We start from the raw sequence: 26,011 nt of genomic DNA, 5'->3' as shown, positions 1-26,011 counted from the left end.
AGGAGAGTTAGGATAGCCAAAAGTTGAATCCTGCCTAGTAATAAGAAATTGGCATAAACCTAACTCTAACCCTAACCCTAGCTCAAACTCTAGCTGTGACCCTAACCCTAACCCTAACTCTAATCCTATCCCTAAACCGATTAGAAAACCATTGATCCAGGTAGTCTCAAAAGTGTGGAGCACACTGGATCCATCAAACAGATGACTCCTGTGCAGTATCAAAAAAAATCTGACTAAATAAATGGTATTTCCCTGTGTTTTTTTTTTCAAAGAGTGTTCTCAGATTCAGTTGTTTTTGCACGCCTCAGCTTAGGGCATCTTCAACAAGAAAGAAACAAGACAATGCATTCTGAAATATGATCAAGTGTGTGAAGTTTCAGGAAGCAAGCACAAAACCTTTGTATTTACAGCTTTATTTCCATTCACCCATTTAGGAAAAACTGCAGTGAAACCTGAAAATACAAACTGTTCCTGATAGTGAACACTTGCACATAGATGGCCCAAACATGGCAAGCACATTTAGGACAGGTAAAAGATGAACCCTGTCCAGTGTCAAATAAACTAGACATAAACTAACTCTTACCATAACAAAAGCTTTTATTCTTAGCACTAGAACTAACAGAAACCCTGGCATTAACCCTAAAATGTTTAGAGAACCATTGATAATACTTGGAGTCCCGAATTTGAGGAGCATAGTAAGCTGGCAAACAGATGAATTCCTGCATCTTATCAAAGAAATATGACCAAACAATTGAGGAAGAAATTTCAGTAACTGGGTGTTTCTCTGTTTTCTTATACAGTGCTCTTGGATAAACTTGTTTTTGTGTGCTTCAGCTTTGGGCCTCTTCTACAAGAAGCAAAACAGACAACCCTCATGGAGAACTGATTGAGTGTGTGAAGTATCGAGCATCTAGCCCAAATCCTGTTTGGTTTCCAGGTGGATTTCCATTCACACACATAGGTTAAAATGCAGTGATACCTGAAAATACAAACTGTTCCTGGTAGCAAACAGTTGCACATACAAGGGCCATACACGGAGAGCATACTTAAGTGACGTAAAAGAGGTACCTTACCAGTATCAGAGAAATTAGCCCAAAACTATCTCTAAGCCTATCTCTATATCTAACCCCAGCCCCAACCTATCCCTAACCCTAACCCTATCCCTAAACTATTTAGAAAACCGTTTATCCTATTTGTTCCAAAAGTGTGTACCATAGTGGGATCAGAAAACAGATGAATCCTGTGCAGTATCAAAGGCATCTAACTAAATTGCCGAAAGCCAAGTGCCAATGTCTCGGCTTGGCACAGAATCACGAGCCACCACACAGCTTTGTAGACTCAAACAGCAATTCTTTATTCCCGATCTCACACCAGCCTCCACACACGTTCAGGGGCAATTCCAATATGTCTGATCCCAAATCCTACTCCACGAGGCTTTTTCCAAATCCCATTTGAATCTCACGAGAACTCAACGGGAACAAGCAACAGGAACACCCTAATCCCAGCAGCAATAATCTTCAACCTCAACTTCCCTAAGACCCATATTCTTAAACCGGGAAACGCCTTAAACCGGGAACACCCCAAGCCCAAGGACTGGGATACTTCCTCAAACCTGCAGGATACTTCCTCAAACCTGGATCCACCCTCGATCACCTTGAGCAGGGTTATCTTTCTCAAACACACAAGCAAGGTCGCAGCAAATTTCCAAGGCAAGTCTATTTAACATGGGGTACACTGGCAAGGATTACGATGTGTCATACCTACTTGGTAATGGCCCTCAGCATCTCCCCCCTTCTGATTAATTAAACAACAAGCAATGTGGCTTAGGACCGTGCCTGGTAGGTTGTCCAATTCAACATGTGGTTCTTACCCGTCATGGGAGAGCTGACCTTTGGGCGTCAACTTCCTGTCTTAGGTTGAATCCACTGCAACCAGATCAACCCGTCACTGACTACTTGTCCAGCATTCAGCCATGCTTGTGGATAGGCCTAAGCACCAGTGGGGGGGTGAGGTTCTTGCCTCACCTCTGTTGGCGCAAAAATTTAACCTAGGTGCCAGTGGGGGGGTGAGGTTCTTGCCTCACCTCTGTTGGCCCCCAAATTTTAGACCATCACTAGTAGAAGGGAGGAAGACACAGAAATGCCACGACACCAAGCCAATTGATGGCTCCTTTGGAAAAATTGCGTCACTGGTGACACCATCAGCAAAAATATGCCAGCAGTACCACAATTCGCTGCACCAGACGATAGTTCACAATGCATGCAACTGATATATAGTCCAGGCAAGTTCTGCAGGCAGTTCAAAGTGGAAGAGTCTATCAATATGTCCATTTCCTCCCAAAGTAAATCAAGTCCTTTATTGAGCATTACTTGTTGAGTTATATTCATTGATGCACCAGTTTATACAGTTTACTGTGATCATAGAAGCTGTAGTTTGGTTTTCTTAGTCTTCACAGGCACTGAAATGGAGATGGGAATTCTGGCAATGATGTTAAAGACACATTATCCTGAACAGAACTATTAAATATAATGAAAACGAAAAGTGAAAGTAAACAAACAGATCTGTTAATCACTTTTAAAAATAGCAAGCAAACAGATCTGTTAACCACCTTTGAAAACAATCATGAACAGCTGTTTACCTAATTTAGATTAAACCACTTAAATCACGTGAATAAAAAAAAAAATTCGGATCCATTTTTTCATGAGCGCTCCTCAAATAAAAATATGGACATACACACATACAGACATACATCACAAAACAGTACACACATAACATACAACACATAAGACAATAATAAGTAAAGGCCTTGTAGCTATACCTAGGTGAAATCTCCATTGCAATGTTTAAAAACTCAGTCAAAAAATAAAACACAGTCAAAAAACAAAACTGATCAGAAAAACATTAACCTAGGTTTGTATGAGCTCAAAAAATAAAATAGAACTTTATGATGTGGGAAAAATGCAATAATAAAATAGATATTGAAAAAAGGCACCGTGGTTAATCACTGTCACAGATGTAAGAATAGCCAAGCTGGAGCTCTGGATATCAGCTGTTATGGATTTCAGTCAAATCATCTTCTTTTTCTGTAGAAATTGTTTTGGTTAACCTCTATGGAATCCAAATCGGCTGCTGTTCTCCCTGTGGGAACACACAAATGGAACCCCGACTCCAGACAATAACTGGGTCGGGACCTTTCCATTGTCCTGTTAGAATATCTTTCCAAAGTACCTTAGGCTTATGTACATTTTTCGGATACATATGTCTTTCCACAGCACTGAGTCCTGATGAATCCAAATTTAGAAAGTTTAGAGTAAAAAGGGTTATTTTAAGTTTATCTTTGGGGGATATATACCCCTTTCCAATTCCCTCTTTTTGCTTTAATAAATACGTTTTAATAGTTTGATGAGCTCTTTCAACTATGCCTTGTCCCTGTGGATTGTATGGGATTCCTGTTATATGAGTAAAACCAAAAGATGAGCAAAATTGTTTAAAATAGTTAGAAGTGTAACCAGGACCATTATCAGTTTTTAACTGTTTAGGAACACCCACAGTGGCAAAATTTTGTAAGCAATGAGCTATAACATCTTTAGTTTTTTCTCCGGCATGAAGAGAGCCCATCAAAAATCCGGAAGAAGTATCAACTGTATCATGTAAATATTTTAATTTTCCAAATTCTGGCAAGTGTGTGACGTCCATCTGCCAAATATGGTTAGGTATCAGTCCTCTAGGATTGACTCCAAGATTAACTTGTGGTAAAAAGGTCACACAATTTTGACATTGTTTTATTATATGCCTGGCTTGTTCCTTAGTTATTTTAAAACGCTTTTGTAAAGTATTAGCATTAACATGAAACCTTTTATGAAAATTTGTAGCTTCTTCTACAGTAGAAAAAATATGTATATCATGTGTAGTTTTATCTGCTAAATCATTGCCCAAACTAAGGGCTCCAGGCAATCCTGTATGTGCCCTGATATGTCCTATAAAGAATGGATCTTTTCTATCCAAGATTAGACTTTGTATAGTGGAAAACAAAGAGAAAACAGTAAAGGAAGGGGAAATCCTACCAGCATCTTCAAGGGATATTATAGCATTAACTACATACTGACTATCAGAAAATAAATTAAATACAGAATCTTTGAACATCACAAACGCTTGTAAAACTGCATTAAGCTCTACCTTTTGAGCTGATTGCTTGGGAACTAAAAATGTAAAAGTTTGATCAGGGGTAACTACTGCAGCTGTACCATTATTAGACCCATCAGTGAATATATTTGGAGCATTCACGATAGGTGTTTTTCTTGTCATTTTAGGAAAAACTACAGGATGCTTAGACCAAAAAGACAATAAAGGATTAGATGGTAAATGATTATCAAATGAAGCATTTGATTTACACATGATTATTGCCCATGTATTTAACTCATTAGCTAACTCATCAATTTGCTCCATAGTATATGGAGTAATAATTTTATTGGGAGAAATTCCAAACACTCCCTTTGCTGCTTTTATTCCTTTGAGTATTAATTGTCCTACAGCCTCAGGATACCTAGTAAGAATAGTGTTTGGAGAGTAAGATAAATGTATCCACAATAATGGACCTTCCTGCCAAAATACTCCTATAGGAATATTTTTTGTTGGTAATACAATAAATAATAAAGGCAAACTTATATCAATTCTATCTAAATGCATATTTTCCATATATGTTTCAATAATTTTTAATGCCTTTCTAGCTTTAGGAGTTAACATGCGGGGTGAATTTGGATCTGATGGACCTTTTAGAATATCAAATAAAGGTCCCAACTCTCCTGTTGGTATGCCTAGATAAGGCCTTATCCAATTTATATCTCCCAACAACTTTTGAAAGTCATTAAGTGATTTGAGTTGATCTACTCGTATTTGAATTTTAGGTGGACGGACCATGGTTGAGGATAATAGAACTCCTAAATAATTAATTGGAAAATTTAATTGTACCTTATCTATTCCTATCTCTAGATTATAATTTTTTAACAAGTTTGTAAGTGTGGCATAACATTCCAGCAATGTGTTTTTATCTTTATGTGCTAATAATACATCATCCATATAGTGAAATATTTTTAGTTCAGGATTTTGATTTCTAAGTGGCTGGATTGCTTTATTAACATATATTTGACACATAGTCGGACTGTTAGCCATACCTTGAGGGAGTACTTTCCACTCATATCTCTCATCAGGACCTTCATGATTTAATGCAGGGATAGTAAATGTAAAACGTGGACTATCCTCGGGATGAATTGGAATCGAAAAAAAGCAATCTTTAATGTCTATAGCTAAAACATGTCACGTTTTTGGTAAAGCAGACAATTGAGGAATCCCTGATTGAGCAGGTCCCATAATAACCATCTCATTATTAATTGCTCTTAAATCTTGTAATAATCTCCATTTACCCGATTTCTTTTTGATAACAAAAATGGGAGTATTATGGGGAGATACGGAAGGTTGTAAATGTCCTTCCGCTAATTGTTGTTTGACCAGATCATGGGCTACTTGTATCTTTTCTTTAGTCAGGGGCCACTGAGGAACCCACACTGGTCTTTCTGATTTCCAAGTAATTTTAATTGTCTCAGTGGCCCTTTCTGAAAATCCAACCCATGTCTGTCTGTTCCTTGATCTATTTGAGTTGGTGCTGCTATACCTTGTTCTTGTTTTCCTAATCTTTTTTCTTTCCTGATACCTTGTCTAGCCCTAGTAGTGGGCCCATTAGGATTGATGTTATTTGTTAACATCAAACCTAGTTGATCTAGGACATCTCATCCCCATAAATTAATAGGAAGGTGATCCAAAACATATGGCTGTATAGTTCCTTCACATCCTTCAGGATCCTTCCAATCTAATACCATAGCACTTCTACGGGGATTAGTCGCCACTCCTAGGCCTCTAAGCGTTTGAGTGGCTTGTTGTAATGGCCAATGTTTTGGCCATTCTTGAAGAGATATGATGCTAAGGTCAGCACCGGTGTCCAGCAGGCCATTAAACACACGACCCTGAATATTTAGTTTTAGCATTGGGCGAGAATCTAAATTTAAAGACAACATAGCCCAATCTACACCTGTGGAGCCTAATCCCCTGGAACCTCTTTCTACATTAAGACTAGAGAACTTATTATGTAGGCTGGGTACTATTAACAACTGTGCTATTCTATCTCCAGGTGAAATTACTGATATACCTCCTGGAGAACTAGCTATAATTTTTATTTCACCTACATAATCGGGATCAATTACCCCAGGACTTATCATAAGTCCTTTTAATGTAGATGAACTACGTCCCAATAATAAGCCTACTGTTCCTTGAGGAAGAGGTCCTTTTATTCCTGTAGGAATGATTTGAACTCCCATCTCTGGAGTTAATACTGCTCTGGCAGAGGCGCAGATGTCCAACCCTGCGCTCTCTCGGGTTTGTCTGATGAGGGATTTAATGGACAATGTGTCCTGGGCACCACCCTTATGGGGTTGCTGGGTTCCTCCACTGCCCCGTATATTTGTGGTTGTGGGCCCTGGAGCATTGGGCCCCCCTGTCCGTTTTTTAGCAACGAAGCCTGATGCCTTTCTCCACGATATCTTGGGTAAATACCTGATCCTTGTCTGTTTTTTGATAAGGGAGTTCCTTCTATGGTGGTTTGAGAACAGCATTCATTAGCCCAATGTCTCCCTCTATGGCATCGTGGGCAAATACCCGGTATTCTATTCCTTTGATTTCTAGTTTTGTTAAAACCTCCTCTTATGGGGCAACTCCTTTTAAAATGTCCTGTTTGTTCACAATTATAGCATGTTTCTGGCCTGGCATCTAAAGCCTGTTGTACTGCAGCCAAGACTTGCCCTTGTTCATTAACATCTCTACATAATTTAATATATGTGTTTAAATCTTCATGTCTCCATGGTCTAATAACCTCTCTGCAGCAACAATTTGCTTGGTCATAAGCCAGTTGTTTTATTAATGGCATTGCTTGTTCTGTGTCACCAAAAATTTTGGCGGCCGTTTGAATAAGCCTATCTACAAAGTCAGCGTAAGGTTCATTAGGTCTCTGTATTACCTTAGATAGCTGACCTTGTAATTCTCCATGTCCTTGTAAAGTCTTCCATGCCCTAACTGCATCTGCAGCAATCTGTGCATATACAGCAGGATCATATTCCATTTGTTGCCACTGACCCTCATAATCTCCTTTTCCTAGCAGCATCTCTAGATTTCTTTGAGGGTAACCGGCTGCTGCATTTCGTCTAGCTGTCTCCCTGCAAAATTCCTCATTGGCAACCTTCCATAACAAATATTGTCCTTCATTTAGCACAGATTTACACATGCTAGCCCAATCTGCTGGCGTCATGTCCAAGTTAGTAATGGACTCCACCATGCTTACTGTGAAAGGGGCTTGAGGACCATAGGTTGTTACAGCCTCCTTTAACTGCTTCACTGTTTTAAATTCTAAAGCACAGTGAATTCGCTGCCCTCCTACCTGTTCAAATACAGGGCATGCTAATCTTTGAGGTCCTGTCTCAGGATCCCATCTATCAACTACGATGGGGTTTGAGGGCCACTCAGCTGTCTCCATCGGCGGGGCTGTTGGTTGAATTACGCCCTCTGGTAATAAAGCGGAGTTAGTAACAGCCTTTTGTTGTGGCCTTTTTCCTAATAACCCCTTTTCCTTTAAATTTTCTTCCTCTCTCTGACTAGCTTGAGATACCTTCTCTTTTCCTTGATCTAAAATGTCTTTCTCCATGGTCTGAATCTCTAACAATTTACCTAACAACTTTTAGGTTTCTTTTTTACTAATTTCTAATCTTCTATAAATATAACGCAACCCAATAAGATAACACAAAACAAAACCGCAAGTGAATGAAACAAAAACAGAATAAAAATTCGCTGTATCAATTTTCTCTTTCTCGGGGCTAACAAACTTCAAACCTTGAGCCAACCATTTTTCCCAGTTTGCCTGAGAAATTTCTAGGGATAGGCAGCTTGAAATAAAAACAAAATAAATCAAAACAAGAACACATTGTTTTTTGAAATGGTCACCCATTCTCTCGCCTTCCCTCAAGGGCGAGCAATTTACTCACCTCCAAGTTTCAGACGTTCCGTGTACGGACCACCAAATGCCAAAAGCCAAGTGCCAATGTCTCGGCTTGGCACAGAATCACGAGCCACCACACAGCTTTGTAGACTCAAACAGCAATTCTTTATTCCCGATCTCACACCAGCCTCCACACACGTTCAGGGGCAATTCCAATATGTCTGATCCCAAATCCTACTCCACGAGGCTTTTTCCAAATCCCATTTGAATCTCACGAGAACTCAACGGGAACAAGCAACAGGAACACCCTAATCCCAGCAGCAATAATCTTCAACCTCAACTTCCCTAAGACCCATATTCTTAAACCGGGAAACGCCTTAAACCGGGAACACCCTAAGCCCAAGGACCGGGATACTTCCTCAAACCTGCAGGATACTTCCTCAAACCTGGATCCACCCTCGATCACCTTGAGCAGGGTCATCTTTCTCAAACACACAAGCAAGGTCGCAGCAAATTTCCAATGCAAGTCCATTTAACATGGGTTACACTGGCAAGGATTACGATGCGTGATACCTACTTGGTAATGGCCCTCAGCACTAAATAACTTGGTTAGGTATTTCAGTAAATGGGTATTTCCCAGTTTTTTCATAGAGGTTTCTTCAGATTAAGTTGTATTTGCATTCTTCAGCGTAGGCATCTTAAAGAAGAAAGAAACAATACAATGCATTCAGAATCCTGATCGAGTGTGTGAAGTTTCAAGCAGGAAGCAGAAAGCCTGTTTGATTTCTAGCTCGAATTCCCTTCACCCATATAGGACAAATGCAGTGAAACATGAAAATTCTAACTGTTTCTGACAGTGAACTGTTGCACTTAGAAGGACAAACATGGTGAGCATAATTACACTAGGTACAAGTTCAATCCTTCCTAGTAATAAGAAATTGGCATAAAACTAACTCTAACCCTAACACTAGCTCTGATGCTAGCCGTAAATCTAACACTATCTCTAAATGTTTAGTGAATTGTTGATCAAAGGAACCCCAAAAGTGTAAACCGTAGTGCTGCCAGCAAACATATGAATCATATGAACTATCAAAGACATCTGACTGAATAATTTGGTTAGGCATTTCAGTAAAAGGGTATTTTCCTGTTTTATCATAAAGTGTTCTTGGATGAAATGCTTTTTGCAAGCTTCAGCCTAGGACTATTTCAACAAGAAAGAAACAAGACACTGCATTCTGAGAGCTGGTTGAGTCTGTGAAGTTTCAAGCAGCAAGCACAAACCCTGTTCGATTTCCAGCTCTATTTCCATTCACCCATATACATCATAATGCAGTGAAAACTTAAAATACAAAGTTTTCCTGACAGGAAACACTTGCACCTATATGGCCCAAACTTGGCAATCACAGTTAGGCTAGGTAAATGTGAATCCTGCCCAGTATCAAAGAAACTAGACAAAAACAAAGTATAACCATAACACAAGCTGTCATTCTAGCCCTGAAACTAACACAAACCCTGACACTAATGGTAACCTGTTTAGAGAAGCATTGATCCTTGTAGTATCAAACATGGGGAACATAGTGGGCTAGCAAAAAATTAATTCTTGCACATTATCAAAAAAATCTGACCCAATAATTTGGGGAGAAATTACAATAACTGGATATTTTCCTTTTTTCTTATACAGTTCTGTTGGATTAACTGCTTTGAGCTACTTCTATAAGAAACAAAACAGACAATGCCTATGGAGGGCTGATGGAGTGTGTAAAGTTCCTAGCATTAACCGTGTTCAATTTACAAATGGATTTCCATTCATCTCTATAGGTCAAACTGCAATGATACCTGAAAATACAAACTGTTCCTGATAGCGAACTGTTGCATCTAGAAGGCTCAATCTTGGCCAGCATAGTTAGGCTCGGTAACAGTTGAATCCCATTGAGTGTGAAAGAAATTGGCCCAAAACTAACCCTAAACAATAGCTCTAACCCTAGCTGTATCCCTAAAACTAAATATAACACTATCCCTAAACTTTTTAAAGAACCATTGATCCTAGGAGCCCAAAAAGTGTGGAGCAGAGTGGGGACATCAAAGAGATAAATCCTGTGAATTATCAAAGACATATGACTAAATATTTGTTTTAGGAATTTCAGTAAATGTGTATTTTCCTCTTTTTCAATATTGTGTTCTTGTATTATGTTGTTTTTGCAGTTTCAGCTTAGGGCATCATTAACAAGAAAAAAAAATGCATTATAAAACCTGATTGAGTGTGTGAAGTTTCAAGCAGAAAATACAAACACTTTTGATTTCCATTCACCAACATAAAACAAAATGCAGTGAGACCTAAAAATAGAAACCATTCCTGACAGTAAACACTTGCACCTAGATTGCCAAACTATGTGCGCTTAGATATGATAGGTAAAAGATGAATCCTGCCTAGTATCAATGAAACTATACATAAACTAACTTTACCCATAACAAAAGCTTGTATCCTTAGCCCTAAAAAATAACACTAACCCTGACACTAACCCTAACATGTTTAGAGAACCATTGATACTTGGAGTCCCAAATCTGGGGAGCCTAGTTAGTTGGAAACAGATGTCTTTCTGCCCCTTTTCAAGAAAATCTGACCAAACGATTGGGGGAAGAATTCCAGTAACTGGATATTTCCTTGTTTTCTTATACAGTGGTCTTTATAAAATTTGTTTTGTGTATGTCAGCTTTAAGATTCTCTGCAGGAAACAAGCAATACAATGCTCATGGAGCACTGCATGAGTGTGTGCAGTTTCAAGCAGCTAGCACAAACCCTGTTTGAATTCCAGCTCAATTTCCATTCAGGTGAAATATATATGTCAAAATGCAGTGATACCTGAAAATGGAAACTGTTCCTGACAGGAAACAGTTGCACCTAGGAGGAGGCCCATACTCAGTGAGAATACTTAGGCTAGGTAAAAGAGGAATCCTTCCCAGTATCAAAGAAATTAGCCCAAAACTAACACTAACCCCAACACTAGATCTAACCTTAGCCCTAACCCTAACCCTAACCCTAACACTATCCCTAATCTGTTTAGAGAACAGTTGATCCTAGGTGTCCCAAAAGTGTGGAGCATAGTGGGACCAGCAAAAAGATGAATCAGTGCAGTTTCAATGGCATCTAACTAAATTTTTTTGGCAAGGTATTTCTGTAAATGTTATTTTCCCTTTTTTTCCCCACAGAATGCTCTTGGATTTAGTTGTTTTTTATGCATCAGAGGAAGGCTATATCAACAAGGATGAATCAAGATGATGCATTCTTATACTTGATTGTGAGCATGATGTTTCAAGCAGCAAGCAAAAACCCTGTTTGATTTCCACCTCGATTTCCATTCACCTGTATAGGTCAAAATGCAGTGAAATCTGAAAATAAAAACTGTTCCTATGAGCAAAAACTTGCACCTAGAAGGTCTAGACTTGGTGAGCATAGTTTGGATAGGTAAAAAAAAAAATGCATCCTGCACAGTATCAAAGAAACTAGACAAAAACTAATTCTAAGAATAACACAAGCTGTCACCCTGGCCCTCAAATGAACAGAATCATGGGCACTAATTGCAACGTGTTTAGGGAACCATTGATACTTGCAGTCCCAAATATTGGGTACCAAGTGGGCTAGCAAAAATGAATGTCTGCAACTTATCAAAGAAATATGACCCAACAAATGGTGGATAAATTTTATCAAGTGCATATTTTTATGTTTTCTTATAGAGTGCTCTTGGATACACATGTTTTTGTGTGCTTCATCTTTGGAGCACTTCTTCAAGAAACCAACCAGAAAATGCTCATGGAGCATTGATTGAGTGTATAGGTCAAAATACAGTGGAATATGAAAATACAAACTCTTCCTGACAGCAAACACTTGTGCCTAGAAGGCCCAGACTTAGTGAGCACACTTAGGAGAGGTAAAAGATGCATTCTGCCCAGTAACAAAGAAACTAGACAAAAACTAATTCTGGAATAACACAAGCTGTCACCCTGGCTCTAAAACAAACAGAAACACTGACACTAATTGTTACCTGCTTAGAGAACCATTGATACTTGGAGTCCCAAATATGGAGAACCAAGGGGACTAGCAAAAAATGAATTCTGACACCTTATCAAAGAAATCTGACCCAAAAATTGGGGAAGAAATTTTATTAACTGAATATTTTCATGTTTTCTTATAGAGTGCTCTTGGATACACATGTGTTTGTGTGCTTCACCTTGGAGCTCTTCTTCAAGAAACAAACCAGACAATGCTCATGGAGCATTGATTGAGTGTGTGAAGTTTCAAGAAGCTAGCACAAACCATGTTCAATTTACAACTGGATTTGCATTCATTTATATAAATCAAAATGCAGTGATACCTGAAAATACAAAGTGTTTCTGACAGAGAACAGATGGAACTAGAAGGCCCAATCATGGCTAGCATAGTTAGGCTAGGTAAAAGTTGAATCCTTCCCAGTATCAAAGAAATTGGCCAAAAACTAACTGTAACCCTAACACTAGATCTAACCCTAGCTGTAAACCTAACTCTATATCTAAACTGTTTAGAGAACCATTAATCCTATGAGTCAAAAATGGGGAGCAGTGTAGGGCCATCAAACAGATACATCCTGTGCAGTATCAATGACATCTGACTAAATAATTTGCTTAGGTATATCAGAAAATGGGTATTTCCCTGTCTTTTCTGTTCTCAGATTAAGTTGTTTTTGCATGCTTCAGCTTAGGGCATCTTAAATGAGAAAAAAAAAAAAAAAGAAAATGCATTCTCAAACCTGATCGAGTGTGTGAAGTTTCAAGCAGCAAGCAGAAACCGTGTTCAATTTTCAGCTCAATTTCCAATTTCCATAGGACAAATTCAGTGAAACCTGAAAATTTTAACTGTTTCTGACAGTGAACCATTGCACTTAAAAGGCCAAACATGGCGAGCATAGATAAGCTATGGAAAAGTTGAATTTTTCCTAGTAATAAGGAATTGGCATAAAACTAACTCTAAACCTAACACTACCTATAACTCTAGATGTAACCCTAACACATACTCTAACACTATCTCTAAACCATTTAGAATATCATTGATCCTTGAAATGCCAAAAGTGTGAACCATAGTGGCGCCAACAAACAGATGAATCCTGTGCATTATCAAAGACATCTGACTAAATAATTTGGTTAGGCATTTCAGTAAAATGAGTATTTTCCTGTTTTTCATAGAGTCTTCTTGAATTAAGTTCTTTTTGCATGCTTCAGCCTAGGGCTATTTAAACAAAAAAGAAACAAGACACTGCATTCTGAGACATGACTGAGTACGTGAGTTTCAAGCAGCAACCACAAACCCTGTTCGATTTCCAGATCGGTTTCCATTCACCAGAATAGGTCATGATGCAGTGAAAACTTAAAATAAAAAGTGTTCCTGACAGCAAACACTTGCACCTACATGGCACAACATTGGCAAGCACAATTTGGATAAGTAAAAGTTAAATTATGCCCAGTGTCAAAGAAACTTGGCAAAAACTAACTCTAACCAAACACAAGTTGTCACCCTAGCACTAAAACTAACAGAAACCAGGACACTAATCATAACCTGTTTAGAGAAAAATTGATCCTTGGAGTTCAAAATGTGGGGAACCTAGTGGGCTAGCAAAATTAATTCCTGCACCTTGTCAAAAAAGCTGACCCAACAATTGAGGGAGACATTTCAGTAACTGGATATTTCTTATACAGTACCCTTGGATAAACGTGTTTTTGTGTACTTCAGCTTTGATCTACTTCTACAAGAAACAAAATGGACAATGCCTATGGAGAACTTATGGAGTGTGTGAAGTTTCAAGCAGCTAGCACAAACCCTGTTTGATTTCCAGGTGGATTTCCTTTCACCTATACAAGTCAAAATGCAGTGATATCTTAAAATACAAACTGTTGCTAATAGTGAACATTTCACCTAGAATATCCAATCTTGGTGAACATATATAGGCTAGTTAAACTTGAATCCTACCCAGTGTCAAAAAAAAATTGGCCCAAAACTAACTCTGACCCTCACACTGGATATAACCCTAGCTGTAAACCTAATTCTAACCATAATCCCAAGCCTATCCCTAAACTATTAAGAGAAGCCTTTATCCTAGGAGTCCAGAAATTATGGAGCAGTGTGGGGCCATCAACAGATAAATCCTGTGCAGTATAAAAGACATCTGACTAAATAATTTGGTTAGGTATTTCAGTAAATGATATTTCCCTGTTTTTTTCATAGAGCCTTCTCAGATTAAGTTGTTTTTGCATGCTTCAGCTTAGGGCATCTTCAACAAGAAAGTAACAGGACAATGCATTCCGAAATCTGATCAAGTTTGTCAAGTTTCAAGGAGAAAGCACAAACCCTTTCAATTTCCATCTCAATTTCCATTCACCCATAAAAGGCAAAATGCATTGAAACCTAAAAATAAAAAAGTGTTCCTGACAGCGAACACTTGAACCTAGGTAGCCCAAACTTGGTGAGCATAGTAAGGAAATGCAAAAGATGAATTCTTCCCAGTATCAATGAAACTAGACATAAACTAACTCTAACCATAACAAAAGCTTGTATCCTTAGCCTTAAAACTAACACTAACCCTGACACTAACCCTAACCTGTTTAGAGAACTTTTGATACTTGGAGTCCCAAATTTTGGGAGCCTAGTCAGCTAGCAAACATATGAATTCTTTCCCCTTATCAAAGAATTCTGACCAAAAGATATGGGGAAGAATTTTTGTAAATGGTCATTTCCTTGTTTTCTTATAGAGTGCTAGTGGAAAAACTTGGTCTGTGTGCTTCAGCTTTAAGACTCTTCTACAAGAAAAAAAAAAAAAAACAGACAATTTTCCTGGAAAACTTATTGTGTGAAGTTTCAAGCAGCTAGCATAATCCCAATTTGATTTACATGTGGATTTCCATTCACACTTATAGGTCTAAATGCAAAGATACCTGAAAATACAAAGTGATCCTGACTGCAAACATTTGAGCCTAGAAGGCCCAAAATTGGTGTACATAGTTAGGATAGGTAAAAGATGAATCCTGTCCAGTACCAAAGAAACTAGAAAAAAAAAAAAAAAAAAACTAACTGCTGGTAGCAGGCCTTCCCTGGCCCCTGGGGCTCAGCCCCGAATTTCTTGTTCTGCATGTCAAAGTGGCCAGCTCACAGGGTCGTGACGCAGGCTTGCGGTTTCATGATTATCTGCCTCAGACATATGAGCCTTTTTGGGAACATCTTGGCCTTCTTGGAGCTTTCTGATAAGGGACGGTCACCGTAACCCAAGAGTAGCAGGTGTTATTCCTCCCCTGTTTTGGCTAAATTTCCACTGCAGTTATAGAAAGTATATAAGGGAACAAACTTTGATAATAAAGCGCACACATGCCTCCTCCTGGTTGAAGAACCATGGTGTCCTGTGATTTATTTATTTATTTTTAACCTCGACGTCCTTCGCCGGACTCGGTTCCTGAGGCCAGACACGGCAACTAACTCTAACAATTTCACAAGCTGTCATGCTGGCCCTAAAACTAACACAAACCCTGACACTAATCGTCACCTGTTTAGAGAACAATTGATCCTTGGAGTCTCAACTTGGGGAACAAAGTGGGCTAGCAAAGAGATGAATTCTTTCACTTTATCAAAGAACTCTGAAAAAAAAAAACAATTGGAGCAGGAATTTCAGTAACTTGTTATTTACCTCTTTTCTTATAGAGTGCTCTTGGATACACATGTTTTTGTGTGCTTCAGCTTTGGGCCTCTTCTACAAGAAACAATCCAGACAATTCTCATGGAGCACTGATTGTATGTGTGAATTTTCAAGCAGCTAGAACAAACCATGTTAGATTTCCAGCTGGGTTTCTATTCACCTTTATAGGTCAAAATGCAGTGATACCTGAAAATACAAACTGTTGCTGACAGCGAACGGTTGCACCTAGAAGGCCCAAACATGGCAAATATAGTTGGGCTAGGAAAAATATAAAAACAGCCCAGTATCAAAGAAATTGGCCCAAAAGTATTTTAACCCTAAGTATAGCTATAAACCTAGCCCTAACCCTAAACCTTATTCTAAGCCTAATCCTAAACTGTTAAGAGACCCTTTGAAACTAGGAGACTCAAATATGTCGAGCATAGTGGGGGTAGCAAATAGATGTTTCCCGTACTGTATCAAAGACATCTGACTAAATAATTTTGTTAGGTATTTCAGTAAATGGGTATTTTCCTGTTTCTTCATAGAGTGTCTGCAGATTAAGTTATTTTGCATGCTTCAGCTTAGGGCTACTTCAACCAGCAATAAACAAGACAATGCATTCAGAAAACTGATTGAGTGGGTGAAGTTTCAAGCAGCAAGCAGAAACCCTGTTCGATTTTCAACTCAATACCATTTCCATAGGACAAATGCAGTGAAACCTGAAAATTATAATTGTTTCTGACAGTGAACCATTGCAATTAGAAGGCCAAACATGGTGAGCAGAATTAGGTTAGGGAAAAGTTCAATACTTCCTAGTAATAAGAAATTGTCATAAAACTAACTCTAACCCTAACACTAGTTGTAACTCTAGACCTAACCCCAACCCAAGCCCTAACAATATCTCTAAACTGTTAAGAAAATTCTTGATCCTCAAAATCCCAAAAGAGTGGACCATAGTGGGACCACCAAACAGATGAATCCTGTGCATTATAAAAGACATCTGACTAAATAATTTTATTAGGTATTTCAGTAAATGTGTATTTTTCTGTTTTTTATTTTCATAGAGTGTTCTTGGATTAAGTTTTTTTTTTTTGCATGTTTCAGCCTAGGGCTATTACAACAAGAAAAAAAACAAGACACTGCATTCTGAGACTTGATTGAGTGTGTAAAGTTTCAAGCAGCCACCACAAACCCTGTTAAATTTCCAGTTCAATTTCCATTCACCCATATAAGTAATAATGCAGTGAAAACTTAAAATTCAATGTGTTCCTGACAGAAAACACTTGCACCTAAATGGCCTAAACTTGGCAAGCACAGTTAGGCTAAGTAAAAGTTGAATCCTTCCCAGTATCAAAGAAACTAGGAAAAAAACTAACTCTAACCAAAACACAAGTTTTCACCCTAGCCCAAAAACTAACACAAACCATGACAATAATCATAACCTGTTTTGAGAAACATTGATCCTTGAAGTTTCAAACTTGTGGAACCTAGTGGGCTACCAAAAAATGAATTCTTGCACCTTATCAAAGAAATCTGACCCAAAAATTGAAGGAGAAATTTCAGTAACTGGATATTGCCCTGTTTTCTTATACAATGCTCTTGGATAAATTTGTTTTTTGTGTGCTTCAACGTTGAACTACTTCTACAAGAAATAAAACAGATAATGCCTAGGGAGAACTGACGGATTGTGTGAAGTTTCAAGCAGCTTGAACAAACCGTGTTTGATTGAAAGCTGGATTTCCGTTCACCTACATAGGTCAAAATGCAGTGATATCTGTAAATACAAACTATTCCTGGCAGCGAACAGTTGCACCTAGAAGGCCCAAACGTGGTGAGCATAGTTAGGCTAGGTAAAAGTTGAATATTTTCCAGTATCAAACAAATTGGCCCAAAACTAACTCTAACCATAACACTAGCTCTAACCCTAGCCCTTAACTTAACCCTAACCATAGCCCTATCCCTAAACTGTTTAGAGAACCATTGATCCAAGGAGTCCCACAAGTGTGGAGCAGAGTGGGGCCAAAAAACCAATCAATCCTTTGCAGTATCAAAGACATATGACTAAATAATTTGGTTAAGTATTTCTGTAAATATGTATTTTCCTCCCTTTTCATAGAGTGTTCTTGGAATAAGTTGTTTTTGCATGCTTCAGCTCTTATCTTTTTCAAAAAAAAAACATAAAGGCAATGCATTCTGAGACCTGATTGATTGTTTGAAGTTTCAAGCAGCCAGAACAAACACTCTTGGATTTTCAGCTCCATTTCCATCACCCATATCGGTCAAAATGCTGTGATATCTGAAAATACAAACTATTACTGAAAGCAAACATATGCACCTATATGGCCCAACCTTGGTGAGCATAGTTAGCATACTAAAAAGATGAATCCTACCCAATATAAAAAATACCTGAAAAAAACAAACTCTAACCATAAAAAAAGCTTATAACCTTAGCCCTAAAAGTAACACATGCCCTAACACTAACCCTAATGGGTTTAAGACCAATTAATACTTGGAGTCTCAAATTTTGGGAATATAGTGGGCTAGCAAACAGTTGAATTTCTTTGCCCTAAAAGAAATCTGACAAAACCATTGGGAGAGCAATTTAAGTAACTGGGTATTTCCCTGTTTTTCTGTAGATTGCTCTTGTACAAAAAAAAATTTTATGTGCTTCAGGTATGGGCCATTTCTACAGGAAACAAACTAGACAATTCTTATGGAGAACTGATTGATTTTGTAATGTTTTAAGCAGGAAGCACAAAACTGTTCGATATCCACCTTGATTTCCATTATCCCTATAGGTCAAAATGCAGTGATACCTGAAAGTACAATCTGTTCCTGACAGTGAATACTTGAACCTAGATGACCCAAACTTAGTGAGCATAGTTAGGGTAAGAAAAAAGGTGAATCCTACCCAGTATAAAAGAAACTAGAAAAAAAAACTAACTGTAAACATAACTCAAGATTGTAAGACCTAAATCTAACACAAACCCTGACACTAACCCAAAACTGTTTAGAGAACCATTCATCTTTAAAGTACCAAACTTTGGGAAAATTGTGGGCCATCAAATAGATGAATTTGTGCTTCTTATCAAAAAAATCTGATGGAAACAATTGTGAGATGAATTTCAGTAACTGGGTATCTCTCTGTTTACTTATAGAGTGATCTTGAATAAACTTCTTTTTGAGTGTTTCAGCTTTGGGCCTCTTCTACAAGAAAGTAACTGGGCAATTCTCATGGAAAACAGATTAAGTCTGTGAAGTTTCAAGTAGCTAGCACAAACCCTGTTTCATTTCCAAATTGATTTCCATTCACTCCTATAGGTCAAATCCTGTGAAACCTGAAATTATAATCTGTTCCTGACAGCAAACAGTTGCACATAGAAGTACTCAACTTGGCGAGCATATTTAGGCTATGTAAGTGATGAATCCTGCCTAGCATCAAAGAAATGAGCCCCAAACTAATTCTGACTCTAACACTAGCTCTAACTTACCACTAACCCTAACCATAACCCTAACACTAATTCCTAAACTGTTTAGAGAATATTTGATCCCAGGAATCCCAAAAGTGTGCAGCATAGTGAGGCAGGCAAACACATGAATCATGTTTATTAACAAAGATTTCTGACAAAGTAATTTGTTTAGATATATCAGTAAATGGGTATTTTCCTGTTTTTTCATAGAGTAATCTTGGAAAAATACTATTGCATGCTTCAGTTTAGGGCTACTTCAACAAGAAAAAAAAAACATGACAATGTATGGTGAGAGATGATGGAGTGTGTGAAGTTTCAAGCAGCAAGAACAAACTTTGTGTGATTTCCAGCTCGATTTCCATTCACCCATACAGGTCAAAATGCAGTGAAACATGAAAATACAACCTGTTCCTGGGAGTGAACTTTGGCACCTAGAAGGCTCATACTTGGTGAGCATAGTTAGGATAGCTAAAAGATGAATCCTGCTCAGTATCAAAGAAACTGGACAAAAATTAACTCTAACCATATCACAACTGTCAGCCTAACCCTAAAATTAAACAAACCCTGACACTAACACTAATCTGTTAGCAACAATTGACATTTGGATTCCCAAACTTGGGGAGCCTAGTGGACTAGTGAACAGATGAATTCCTATGCCTAATCAAAGAAATATGATAAAAGTTAGGGAGAAATTTCAGTATCTCATTATTTCCCTGTTGATTTTTTTATTATAGATTGCTTTTGGATAAACTTATTTTGTTCTGCTTCTCCATTGTGCTTCTTCTACAAGAAATGAACAAGACAATGCTCATGAAGAACTGATTGAGTGTGTGAAGTTTCAAGCAGCCAGCACAAACCCAGATAGTTTTCTATCAGGATTTATATTCACCAATATTGTTCAAAATGCAGTGATATCTGAAAATACAAATGGTTCCTGAAAGTGAACACTTGCACCTAGAAAGACCAAACATGGCAAGCATTGTTACCATAAGTAAAAGATGCATCATGCCCAGTGTCAAAGAAACTAGACAAAAACTAACTCTAACCATAAAACAAGCTTTTAACTTTAGCCCTAAAAGTAACACATACCCTGACACTAACCATAACGGCTTTAGACAACCACTTATACTTGGAGTTCCAAACTAGAGGAACCTAGTGGGATAGCACACAGATGAATTCCTATGCCTTATAAAGAAATCTGACAAAACCATTGGGGGAGCAATTTTAGTAACTGAGGATTTCCCTGTTTTCTTACAGAGTGCTCTTATACAAACTATTTTTATGTGCTTCAGCTTTGGACCATTACTACAGGAAACAAACCAGACAATTTTTATGGAGAACCGATTGATTATGTGATGTTTTAAGCAGTAAGCACAAACCCTGTTCAATTTCCACCTTGATTTCCATTATCTGTATAGGTCAAAATGCAGTGATACCTGAAAATACAATCTGTTCCTGACAGCAAACACTTGAACTTAGATGACCAAAACTTAGTGAGCATAGTTAGGATAGGTAAAAGATAAATCCTCCCCAGTATAAAACAAACTAGAAAAAAAGCTAACTGTAACCATAACACAAGATTTTAACCTTAGACCTAAATCTAACACAAACCCTAACACTAACCCAAACCTATTTAGAGAACCATTGATCCTTAAAGTCCCCAACTTTGGGAACATACTGGGCCACCAAATAGATAAATTTCTGCCTTATATACAAAAAAATCTGATGAAACAATTCTGGGAGGAATAACAGTAACTGGGTATCTCTCTTTTTTCTTATAAAGTGATCTAGAATAAACTTCTTTTTGTGTGTTTCAGGTTTGGGCCTCTTCTACAAGAAAAAAAAAAAAACAGAGAATTCTCACAGAGAACAGATAAGTCCATGAAGTTTCAAGCAGCTAGCACAAACCCTATTTGATTTCCATTCACCCATATAGTTCAAAATGCAGTGATACCTGAAAATACAAACTGTTCCTGAGAGTGAAGTGTTGCACTTAGATGACCCAAACTTGGAGAGCATAGTTAGACTAGGGAAAAGATGAAATGTGCCCAGTATTAAAGAAATTAGGCCAAAACTAACACTAACCCTAATACCAAATCTAACCTTAGCCATAACCCTACACTTAATCCTAACCCTATTTCTAAACTGTTTAGAGAAACGTTTATATGAAGAGTCACAAAAGTGTGGAGCACAGTGGGTCCAGCAAACAGATGAATTCTGTGCTGTATCAAAGGCATCTGACTAAATAATTTGGTTTGGTATTTCAATAAATGGGCATTTTCCTGTTCTTTTTTTTTTAATAGAATGCTCTAAGATTAAGTTGTTTTTGCATGCTTCAGCTTAGGGCTACTTCAATAAACATGAAACAGAACAATGCATACTGAGACCTGATTGAGTATATGAAGTTACAATCAGCAAGCAGTAACTCTGTTTGATTTCCAGTTTGATTTCCATTCACTCATATAGGTCAAATCCTGTGAAACAGGAAATTATAAACTGTTCCTGACAGCAAACAGTTGCACATAGAAGTACCCAACTTTTTGAGCATATTTAGGCTATGTAAGTGATGAATCCTGCCTAGTATCAAAGAAATGAGTCCCAAACTAATTCTGACCCTAACACTAGCTCTAACCCTAGCACTAACCATAACAATAACCCTAACACTATCCCTAAACTGTTTAGAGAATATTTGATCGCAGGAGTCCCAAAAGTATGGAGCATAGTGATGCAGGCAAACACATGAATCTTGTTTATTAACAAAGATTTCTGGCAAAATAATTTGGTTAGGTATTTCAGTAAATGGGTATTTTCCTGTTTTTTTCATAGAGTGATCTTGGAAAAATATTTTCGCATGCTTCAGTTTAGGGCTACTTCAACAAGAAAAAAAAAACATGACAATGTATGCTGAGAGATGATGGAGTGTGTGAAGTTTCAAGCAACAAGAACAAACTCTGTGTGATTTCCAGCTCGATTTCCATTCACCCATACAAGTCAAAATGCAGTGAAACCTGAAAAACAAACTGTTCCTGAGAGTTAACTCTAGCACCTAGAAGGCTCATACTTGGTGAGCATAGTTAGGATAGCTAAAAGATGAATCCTTCACAGTATAAAAGAAACTAGACAAAAATTAACTAACCATATCACAACTGTCACCCTAGCCCTAAAACTAACACAAACCCTGACATTAACCTTAACCTGTTTAGCAATGATTGACACTTTGGATCCCAAACTTAGGGAGCCTAGTGGGCTACCAAACAATGAATTCCTGTGCCTAATCAAAGAAATATGACCAAAAATTGGAGAGAAATTTCAGTATCTGGTTATTTCCCTGTTTTTTTTTTTTTATATAGATTGCTTTTGGGTAGACTTATTTTGTTGTGTTTCTCCATTGTGCTTCTTCTACAAGAAATGAACAAGACAATGCTCATGATGAACTGATTGAGTGTGTGAACTTTCAAGCAGCTAGCAGAAACCCTGTTTGATTTCTAGCTGGATTTACATTCACCAATATAGTTCAAAATGCAGTGATATCTGAAAATACAAACGGTTCCTGACAGTGAACAGTTGCACCTAGAAGGTCCACACATGGCAGGCATATTTAGGCTAGGTAAAAGATATTACCTGCCTTGGAACAAAGAAATTAGCCTAAAATTAAGTCTAACCCTAACACTAGATCTAACCTTAGCTGTAACCCTAAATTTAACTTTAACACTATCATTAAAATCTTTACAGAACCTTTGATCCTAGGATTCCAGACCTGTGGAGCATAATGGGGCCAGCAAACAGATGAATTCTGTGCTGTATCAAAGGCATTTGACTAAATAATTTGGTTAGGTATTTCAGGAAGCATTTTCATTTTTTTTCATAGAGTGCTCTCAGATTAAGTTGTTTTTGCATGCTTCAACTTAGGGCTATTTCAATAAGAATGAAATGAGACAATGCATACTGAGACCTGATTTAGTGTGTGATGTTACAATCAGCAAGCAAAAAATCTGTTTGATTTCCACCTCGATTTCCATTCACCCAAATAGGTCGAATCCAGTGAAATATGAAATTTCAAAAGGTTTTTGACAGCAAAGACTTGAATTTAGGAGTGTGTGAGCATATTAAGGATAGGTAAAAAATGAATACAGGCCAGTATCAAAAAAACTAGAAGAAAACTACTCTAACCATAACACGTAGCTGTTACCCTAGCCCTAAAACCAACACACACCCTGACATTAACCCTAACCTCTTAAGAGAACCATTGGTCCTTGGAGTCCCAAACCTGGGAAGCATAGTGTTCTAGCAAACAGGTGAATTCCTGTGCATTATAAGGAAACCTGGCCAATGAATTAGGGATGAAATTTCAGTAACTGGGTATTTCCCTGTTTTCTTACAGAGTGCTCTTGGGTAAACTTGTTTTTGTGTGCTTTATCTTTGGGCTTCTTCTAAAAGAAACAAACCAGACAATGCTCATGGAGAACTGATTGAGTGTGTGGCTTTCAAGCAGCTACCACAAACCCTCTTTGATTTCCAGCTGAATTTCCATTCACCCATATAGGTCAAAATGCAATGGTACCTGAAAATAAGAACTATTCCTGACAGTGATCAGTAGCACCTAGAAGGTTCAAACTTAGTGATCATAGTTCAGCTAGGTAAATGATGAATGCTGTACTGTACCAAAGATATTAGTCTAAAACTAACTCTAACTCTAACCCTAGCTCTAACCCTAGACCTAACTTTATTCTTAACCCTATTACTGTCCCTAACATGTTTAGAGAAAAGTTGATATTAGGAGTCACAAAAGTGTGAAGCATAGTGGAGCCACCAAATAAATGAATCATGTACAGAATCAAAGACATCTGACTAAATAATTTGGTTAGGTATTTTAATAAATGGGTATTTTCCTGTTTTTTCATAGATTGCTCTCAGAAAAAAAAATTGTTTTTTCATGTGTCAGCATAGGGCTACTTCAAAAAGAAAAAAAGCAGGACAATGTATACTGAAACCAGATTGAGTGTGTGAAGTTTCAAGCAGCAAGCACAAACCCTGTTTGATTTCCTGCTCAATTTCCCTTCACCCCTATAGGTAAAAATGCTGAGAAATCTGAAAATACAAAGTGTTCCTGACAGTGAACACTTGCACCTGGATGGCCTAAACTTGGCGAGCACACTTTGGCTAGGAAAAACATGAGTCCTGTCCAGTATTAAGAAACTAGACAAAAACTAACTCTTACTGTAACACAAGCTGTCTCCCTAGTCCTAAAGCTAACACAACCCCTGATGCTAACCCTAAACTCTTTAGAGATACATTGATCCTTGAAGTCTCAATCTTGAGGAGTTTAGTGGGAAAGCAAACAAATGAATTCTTGTGAATTATCAAAGAAAGCTTACCAAGGAATTAGGGGAGGAATTACAGAAACTGGGCATTTCCCTCTTTCCTTATACAGTGCTCTTGGATAAGCTTGTTATATTGTGCTTCAGGTTTGGAATTCTTTGACAAGAAACAAACCAGACAATGCTCAAAAAGAACAGATAGAGTTTATGAAATTTCAAGCGGCTAGCATCAACACTATTTGATTTCCACCTGGATATCAATTCACCCATATAGGTCAAAATGCAGTGATACCTGAAAATACAAACTGTTTCTGAAAGCAAACAGTTGCACCTAGAAGGACCAAACATGACAAGCCTAATCAGGCTAGGTAAAAGATGAATCCTTCCCAGCATCAAAAAAATTAACTGAAAACTATCTCTAACCATAACATTATTTCTAACCCTAGCCCTACTCTAACCCTAACACTAACCATATCCCTAAACTGTTTAGAGAGTCATTGATCTTTGGAGTCCCAAAAGTGTGGAGCATAGTGAGGCCATAAACAAATTAATCATGGGCAGTGTCAAAGAAATCTGACTATATAATTTGGTTAGGTATTTCAGTGAGTGGGTATTTGCCTGTTTTTTTTTTTTTTTCTTAGCGTGGTCTCAGATTAAGTTGTTTTTGCATGCTCCAGATAAGGTATACTTCACCAAAAAAGAAACAAGCCAATGCATACTGAGATCTGATTGAGTGTGTGAAGTTTCAAGCCACATGCACAAACACTGTTTGATTTTGAGCAGAATTTCCATTCCCTCATATAGGACAAAATGCAGTAAAAACTGAAAATGAAAAAAAAAAAAAAAAAAAAAAAAAAAAAAACGTTCATGACAGCAAACACTTGCACCTAGAATGCCCAAACATGGTTAGCATACTTAGGATAGGTAAAAGATGAATCCTGCCCATTATCAAAGAAAGTATACAAAAACTAAAATTAACCCTAACAGAAGCTGTCACCCTAGCCCTAATCTAACAAAAACAATGACATTTTTCCAAACATGTTTAGAGAACCATTGATCCTTGGAGTTCCAAATTTGGGGATCCTAGTGGGATAGCAAACAGATGAATTCCTGCACTTTAGCAAAGAAATCTGTAAATACAATTGGGGGCAGAATTTCAGTAAATGGATATTTCAATATTTTCTTCTAGAGTGCTCTTGGATAAACTTGTTTTTGTGTGCCCCACCTTTGGGCCTCTTCTACAAGAAACAAACCAGACAATGCTCATTGAGAACTAAAAGAGTGTGTGAAGTTTCAGGCAGCTAGAACAAACCATTTTGGATTTCCATCTGAATTTCTATTCACCCATATAGGTCAATTGCAGTGGTACCTGAAAATAAAAACTGTCCCTGGCAGCGAACAGTTGCACATAGAAGGCCCAATTTTGGTGAGCATAATTAGGGTAAAAAAAGATGAATCCTTTCCAGTATCAAAGAAATTAGTTCCCAAATAACTCTA

Source organism: Urocitellus parryii, chromosome 10 (genome assembly GCF_045843805.1).
Source record: "Urocitellus parryii isolate mUroPar1 chromosome 10, mUroPar1.hap1, whole genome shotgun sequence".
Lineage (NCBI taxonomy): Eukaryota > Metazoa > Chordata > Mammalia > Rodentia > Sciuridae > Urocitellus > Urocitellus parryii.
Note: the sequence above shows the minus strand (reverse complement) of the source record.